The sequence below is a fragment of the Cucumis melo genome, chromosome 12 (genome assembly GCF_025177605.1).
Source record: "Cucumis melo cultivar AY chromosome 12, USDA_Cmelo_AY_1.0, whole genome shotgun sequence".
Classification (NCBI taxonomy): Eukaryota; Viridiplantae; Streptophyta; class Magnoliopsida; order Cucurbitales; family Cucurbitaceae; genus Cucumis; species Cucumis melo.
The window spans coordinates 5,424,707-5,431,719 of NC_066868.1; the positions used below are offsets into that span (position 1 = coordinate 5,424,707).

Here is a 7,013-nt window from a genome sequence, read left to right on the forward strand (position 1 = left end):
CATTTGAATAAATATATTGTTTTGTGGATGTGGATATTAGATATATGAGATTTAAATGACTGTCTTAATTAATGTTTAAAAATTAAATATATATGTTTGATCATATATGTGTTATTTTCAAATATGGTAAATTAATCAAAATATTTACAAAATGTAGCAAAATATCACAATTTATCATGATGTATCATATATGGATTGTAATAGTTTGTACTATTTGTAAGTATTTTTAGAAGTTTGGTCATTTTAAATAATTTCTCACATTCTAAATAGAATTTTGGAGGAAAAATCTAATGAAAATGTGGTGGATGGAAAGGGTTTTTATCTGGTCTAGTCATATTCCAACAAAGGTTGGCGACAAAGATGCCTATCCTGATACCACAACATCGTATAACAAAGGTCGGGATAGCCTGTTGTAAAAAAAAGGGCCTACTAAATACAGAGGATCGAGATAGCCATTATTTGGCAAAACACCTATATATCAACACTTAGACCATATTTACCAAATCATAAATCGTAATAAAAAGTGGGATGATCGTAATAAAATGCTATTGATTGATCAATCTTAATGAGTCTCAAAAGTAATTTGATTGTTTTTTAACTTGTTTACATAAAATTATGAAGTTGTTACACTTACTGTTACTGTTACCATTATCGTTCTATACATGATTTTTCATATTTATAGTTACTGTCACTGTTATGGTTATCGCTAATTAGGTCTAGCAATAATAGTAACTGTAACAAAAATAGAAACAATAATCATAAATATGACATATTTATAATTCTAATATTGTAACAGTAATAATATTTGTAACGGTAATGGTAAGAATAACAATATATTAGTGATCCTATGTCGATCTCACAATCCGATTGAACACTCTCTATTCCTTAATCAAATTATGTTTCTTTGATTACATAATTCATATTGGAACACACATTTCGTTATTAACTACCAGATACATAAAAACAAGACAAACGTAATCAAATGAGATCCATTTTTCTGAAATTACTATTAATTTATTGCAATTATGTGTAGGTAAATGGGACCTTAAAGTATTGTCAAGCTAAACAAATTTTCATATAGTTGTCGATTCCTTTCTATTTTTGAAAAAGAGGCTAAAGGACAATTAGTGAATGAAGATGGTAATATGAAAAATTTCTCATTCTATCTAAATATTGATTTTTTTTTTCGATATCACGATGCTACAACAATCATGTAAACACAATAGAAGTAAAGAGCTTAGAACCACATACTTCATCATCAATAAACTCTTAGGGGGTGTTTTGGGGAAGAAAAGGAATACGAGGGGAAAAGAATAAGGAAAAGGGGAGACTGAAAAGAAAAGGATTATTATAATCCTTGTTTGGGGGAAGGGTTAACTGAGAGGATTATGGGGGATTGTTTATAATTCTTGTTTAGGGGAAACATTATGGTGGAAGGATTATGACCTTTTTTTTTTTTTTTTTGCGTTAGTTATTTTTCAATTTCCGTTTTTTTTTCTACAAATCAAATTTCTGTTCGTTGAACATGGTCCGAGTAATTGTTTTTTTATTTATTGAAACGTGACATTTCTATTGTAAATCACATGTCATTACCATATTTTGATAACGATGTCATTTTCAACTGTCTAATACTATGCATTAGCCGACATCTCCATAAATTAATTGATTACGCATCATGCAACATCGAAAAAGAAACTGTCATAAATAGTTAATGTTCATTACAAAGTAAAAACGGGTCAAGAAAATAAGGAAAACAAATACATGAATCCGACAAAGAGAAAAAAATAAATGTCTTGCGTAGGAAACGAAGCACCATAGTCATGGGTTATCGCAGAGGAGGACCCTACAATAAGCGACCTACATCGAATTGGGCATCTTGATGAAGCTTCTCATTAGCAATACCTTCTCTGTCACTATCATCACGCATTTACTGATGTCCTCCATACTAAGGCCCGGAATAAACTCTATATGCGTAATGACCTCCCGCACCATCGCATCCTCTCGATGGATAGCTCTATCAGGCCATTTAGCAATGATTCTAATCTGATCATTTGCAGCGTCCATGGCATCCCAATTAAGATCATAAGTCTCAAACGGCTGCATGTCGCGCTTCCTTTTCTGACCATTAGAGCACGACCTAGCATAGTTGGACCGACCAAAACGACTGGCCATCATGTCGTTTGATGACATGTTCATCCTCAGACTGTACATAGCCATTAACTCCATCTCTAAGCCATCCTCTGCGGGGACACAGTCGTTGGGTCCTAACATGTTGCACCTGATGTCTCTAAACATCTCCGCATGGGCCTTTATCGTGTAGTCTTTTCCAAACATGTAAACAACTCATCATAATGTGGGAAGGGCTTGTTCTGGAGTCATTTTGCTATAGGATGTGTTTGAAAAAATTCACAAGGAAAAAACAAAGGAATTAGTATTCCATTATACCCCGTTAATCATATAATTAAGTTTAAAAGCTTACCCAGACCTAAATGTCGAATACGTCCCTCTCAGAGATAATGCACTTGACGTTATCGTTCCAGCCAAAGCCACTACCTACTGGGCCTCTCATCTCGACAATGGCCTGAAACATCTTTTTCAATAATTTTATTCAGCTTTCGATGATGGTGGTCATCAAACTGTAATCGAGCATTCTTTCTCCTAACATCCTAACCAGTTATGCTAAATAATTTGATCGGAAGGTCCCGTTGTTTGACCTCCCCCTCCTTCCCCCCCCCCTCCCCCTTCCCCTCAATTCAACAAGTCAACGAGGCAGTCTACTAAGCATGCCTCCTCTACCTGCGTCCATGAATGCTAAGGGTTCCTAGATGATCTGGTCATTCTGATAAAACAATTGAATAACTAGAAGTATTTTACGAAACAAAAAACATATAAACATATAAACCGACGAAGTAGTACAATGATTAAACATGAAGGACAAAGTTTTTTTAAACTAAGCCTCAGTATACACAATAAGAGGACAACAAAGAAACAAGAAAATACGCATACTACAACCGTTTTAATAACGGGGTTGTACTATAAAACAAACGATACTAGTCGTCACGCAATTGTCATTCGTTGAACATAAACTCCGCAAATGTATCCCTCCATTGAGTCCATTCATTTGAGGCCTCAATGTAGTTGATGTTGTCACCACTAGTAGTTGTGTGTGTCGAGTCACCCTCATCTTTGTCATTCAATATGTTCGTGTTTGTCATCTCTCGATTTATTAAATTATGGAGGAGACAACGATCCATAATAGTTTAACATTGGACTTGAATTGGGTAGTGGGACTTCCCAAATAGTATCATCCAACATCCCTTCAACATGTCGAACACTCTTTCAATGACATTCCGTGCAGAAGAATGTTTTATGTTGAAGAACTTCTTCAGTGTTGTTAAAGCGTTCTCGACACCATGCCACTCCTATAGAGGATAGTGTTGCCCCCTATACGACGCTAGAAAACTCTATGCATTTGGGTATCCCGTGTCGCACAGGTAGTAAAACCCTAAGAATATAAGGTTCCATAGTGTTAAGACATTAATTAAATAAAGAAAAAATACATTCCAAACTATTTTAACGTGGGTTAGTAAGAAGATATGATCTCACCCTTTGGAACCTTCAGACCGTTAGGTATTAAGAAATTGTATTTCGTAGGATACGCACGTCTGCTGTGGATCCTTCACAATCGGCTAAGACAAAAACAAAGTCCCCCTTTATATCGCATACGTCGAGGACATTCGTTGCCATTTCACCTTTTCAGGTCCGATATCTTGGCCAATCAGCTACGGACACGTTAACTTTGATGAACATGTTGTCTAATGCCCCTAAACAATTCTGCACTAAGTGTGTATGTGTGTAAATGTTGTGTGATTTGTAAATAGGTTTAGAATTTAGGGGTAAGTGTCATCTCTGAAATGAAAGACTAAAATTGTGCCTATTACAATAACAAAGCATTTAATTACGGGTGTCATTTTTAATTTGCTTACCAATAATAGTACCATGCAATGCAATTGCATTATCATCTTATGTATTTCCTATGAAGCTTCCTTACCCTTACCTTACCACTTTCGAGATCAAAGATATCATTTTATGATTTTTTTTTTCTTTTTTTTAAAACAACTTTATCACTTTTACTAGTTTATAATTTTTTTAATATGAAAGTTTTTGTTTAACTTAATTACTTGCCCTAAGATTCCCTACTATTTTATAATATTTCATGGACAACGTTTTCATTTTATATATATGTATATATTTTTTAAAGTTGGAAGTAGAAATGAAATTAAATAAAGTAGTTGTATTGTATTATAGATTTATGATTTCTTTGGAGTGTCTATCAATTAGACAAGCAATTTTAGTGTATCAATTTTTTTTTACCTTCAAAATCTTCCATTTATTTTCACTCATTTAAAACAACTATTGAAATTTGTAATTTTTTTTCCTTTTTCATTTGTTTTTCGATGAAAACAAATAGTACATATGTTATTTGGTTTTGAAGTTTTTTATTTTGTCTTTTTCATTAAAAAAAACGCCACAAGTACATATGTTCATTTTTTTTTTGTTTATGAAAAAAATATTGGAAAGTTGTCGATATTTTTTTTTCTTTTTGTGGTTCATAAAAAAATTGAAAACTACATATTTAAGTTTTTTTATTCCTTTTCTTTGTTTTATCAACTAGCATTAAAAATTACAAATCTTATTATTTTTTCGAATGATAGTTGATGTAAAACATATAACGTGTGGTATGGAAAGTCAACCAAAACGTGCACCATGCATGAAGTGAACGACATGCTTACTACAAAGACCTAATATGTAAATTTTAACACAATTAATGTGATAGTCCATCTTACAAAAGTGTCAGCGTAAACAGGGACTTTAATTACAAATGTATTGAAAACATAACAAAAAAAAAAAAACCACAGAAATGCACGTTTAAAGACCTTTTATGTGTGAAGATGTGGATAACCTAGTATCTCAAGATAGATCTCGACACGTACTCGTGCGCACTACAAAAGACAAAGAACAAACATCCGTTAGGGTCGTTAACCTCGTTGACCGCTTATGTGTGGAAAGGAAAAAAATGGAAAGGGACGTGGACGCATACCTTCGATTAGTGACCTACCATCGCGTACGCATGATAGATATGAAATTGTTAAAACCTAGGTGCAACCAAAATATACACAAAAATATAAATCGAACGATTTTTTTTTTGTGCCTCAGAGGAAAGAAGTTCGTTCACTATTAGGAAATCGAACTTAACGAACTTCATACGTACATGAAATAATCATCACGTACGCAATGTCATCAAATATGGTGATATGAAAGGCATGACACGCACACAATGAAGTCAAACACAAGTGAAGAAGTTGAATGTAACGTGGCAATCAAATGTGGTGACATGAAATGCATTTATATGAATATGTAGAAGGGGAAACGTCATACTATACATGCTAACAGCACACAAGTCATAAATGTATAAGTAAAAATCACAAGTCAATGCTCCATTAAAGACCATACCAAATAAGTACAACTATAGTCAATGTCATAGATGGAGTAAAACGATAGATGGTCAAAAAAGTCAGAGGGGGAGACAACAGAACTCAGAGATAAAGAAAAAAACAATAGTCTGCAACAAACAAATTTTCAACATAGGAAGTATATATATAATGCATAAAAACAGAAAACTAGACCAGCCTAGAAGTTCAAGGCCCTTCAACACATGAAAATATATAAGCCAAGAACAAAACATATGCAACTAAAACTACATCAAATGATGTATGAACATTGTTACACCAATATGAACAAAAACATAAAACTACATCAAATGTCGTATGAACAAACATATATGCAACCTAAAAAACAAAACTCTGCTATACCAAAAGGACATATAAATCGAGAAGTTAAAAAAATTAGAATGGAACTAGAACAAGGCCAAGACAGTAGGAAGAAGGAATCAAACATCAAAATAAAGGCGGTAATTTTTCAACAATGTTCAGATCAACATTGCATTTTATTTTTTCAAACTAAATTACAAAAAGAATTAAAATGGAACAAGAACACATGAATAAGACAGATTCGAGCCGTTTACAAAAAATAAATCAGCTAATTTTTCCTCATTATCGACGTTTACAGAAAAAGGAAGAAGTTTATACCTCTACCTTACTCGGATCCACCAAGGCCACAACCGGGTAATATCCATAACTCATCATAATAGAAAAATCGGAGCAGCAATGGCGTGATCCAAGTAGCAAGGGAAAGACGAAGGATGCATAATAGATCCGAGTGGCAAGTCTAGAAGACAAGCCATGTACGAAACAAAAGAGAAGAGGAATCGATTCTAAAACAGTACTAAAAAAATTGAAGGAATGTGTACCCTTTCCAAGTACGTGGTCGAATTGGGGTTTAATAAAGGAGACTACCGACGGTCAAATGGGTTTAGAAGCAAATATTGGTAGTAGATTGACAGCCAAACGAAACTCAATAGAGAAATCGGTGACCAAAATGAAGAAAAAATGGGAAAAGAAAATATTCTAAGAAAGATGGTCGAAAATGGAGAGGGAATGAAGGTGAAGAGGGTGAAAATGGTGGCCGGATAAGGAAGAAGAAAGATGAGAAGGGAAAGGGAAAGATAAGAGGAAGAAGGAAGATGAAGGCTTAGGTGTTAGGAAAGAAAAGGATTATGGATGGAATAAAAGATGAGAGAGAAGTTTTAGGTGGACGGATGGAGAAGGGAAATTAGAGGGGGAAGGGGGGAATTCCTTTCCCCCTTTTTTTGGAGCGCCAAAAACAGAAAGGAATATCTTTTACCTTTCCGTTCTTTTCCTTTTCGTGGGCTAAACACGACTTTACATATTAATTGTTGAGTTATACACAGTTTGACATATTAGACTATAAATTATTTATATGAAGTCAATATTATTTATCAAACTCTGACTTATAATTTTTTTTAAACAAATTACGTCAAATTCATTATATGATCGCATGAATAAATACACTTACTAGTAGTCAATATTGTC

The 7,013-nt window shown here is 33.7% G+C and overlaps 1 long non-coding RNA gene across 1 annotated transcript; it reads right to left on the reverse strand.

Annotated features, from left to right (window-relative positions):
* Nucleotides 1-2,868: 2,868 nt before the first annotated feature.
* On the reverse strand, nucleotides 2,869-6,719 carry LOC103501675 (uncharacterized). Its single transcript, XR_007816252.1, has 5 exons — nucleotides 6,150-6,719; nucleotides 5,102-5,156; nucleotides 4,938-5,003; nucleotides 3,607-3,834; nucleotides 2,869-3,505 (listed from the first exon to the last, which is right to left on the reverse strand). It is a non-coding gene; the product is annotated as an uncharacterized LOC103501675 (long non-coding RNA).
* Between the last annotated feature and the right edge of the window lie 294 nt (nucleotides 6,720-7,013).